At 40.9% G+C, this 1,136-nt stretch overlaps 1 protein-coding gene across 2 annotated transcripts in view; it reads left to right on the top strand.

Annotated features, from left to right (window-relative positions):
* Positions 1-1,136, top strand: part of ppp1r12c (protein phosphatase 1, regulatory subunit 12C) — a 25,938-nt gene that overhangs the window by 21,449 nt on the left and 3,353 nt on the right. The gene's annotated exons all lie outside the window — the stretch shown is intronic.

The raw sequence follows: 1,136 nt of genomic DNA, 5'->3' as shown, positions 1-1,136 counted from the left end.
TGGTGACTGACTGCCACACATACTCTTCAGAACATTAGATTCATCCGCGTTGGAGCCGTGCCGACTCACAACCCACGCAAGCTAGATAATTCCGCACACAGCTGCAATTCCAGGTTTTCAAACAGAGATAGCGACAAAGAGGCAAAACTTGCGGACTGCAGCTTTAATTAATGTATTTAATTGCTTGGTCAATGTCTTTGTGGGCTTCGGTTCTTTTGCCTTCATATTCTGGACCTTTGAAATAACTGAAATCATTTTCATTGCATATTTAACTGCAATGGCGTCAAGACCTCCCTGAAAAAAAAATTGCACACCATAGAATGTTCATCAATCAATCAGAAGCAAGCATTCAACAGCCCTGTAATATAACCTGCATTAGGTGAAATAAATGTTATTTCACCTAATGCACACGTTAACAAATTGAACTCTATTCAGGGTTCGTACGGTCATGAAAAACCTGGAAAAGTCATGGAATTTTAAAACACCAATTTCCAGGCCTGGAAAAGTTTTGGAAAAATAAATAAACCCAGAAAGTTTTGGAAAAGTCATTGAAATCTATTTCACAAAACTCTGTATAATAGAATTGTGTTTAATCAGGTCCTGAATTTCGGTGCGGGATTGCGCATAGGCTATATCGCATAGTTTTACTAATTCCCACAGCTTTTGACTTTACAATGATGGATATTCACACATTTATTCAATAGTCTATAGCATGTAGGTTTGATGAGTAAATAGTCAAACCTACAGACTGAGTCCAGTCCACACAGACTGATCAAATCAGTCATTTGAAAACAGCGTGAGTGATTCAGCTGTACGCGTCTTCTCTCTTTGACTTTCTCTTCAAACGGCTTCACATCGGCACATCTTGTCTGCGCTACAAGAGCCGCTGCACGCTGCGATACAAGACTTTCACTCGCATTTCGGGACAGTTGACAGAATAGTCACTTGCCTAATCGGGTCATTGTTGCATCGTCAGAAAATTGTATTATTTATTTGCACGTCTTTTTAAGCCATTCGGTACTCGTGCACTCCAGAGGCGGTGCGCAGTCACATCCAAAGTGCGCTCGTGCGTATATGAGTATTGAGTTTGCTACCAAATAAGCTCAGCAGAACCCTGCACGGGCCTCAAACATATG

This window comes from Sinocyclocheilus grahami, unplaced genomic scaffold (genome assembly GCF_001515645.1).
Source record: "Sinocyclocheilus grahami isolate Dianchi unplaced genomic scaffold, SAMN03320097.WGS_v1.1 scaffold80.1, whole genome shotgun sequence".
In the NCBI taxonomy this organism is placed as follows: Eukaryota; Metazoa; Chordata; class Actinopteri; order Cypriniformes; family Cyprinidae; genus Sinocyclocheilus; species Sinocyclocheilus grahami.
The sequence above is the reverse complement of the archived record's forward strand: the minus strand, read 5'-3'. Positions and strand labels throughout refer to the sequence as shown.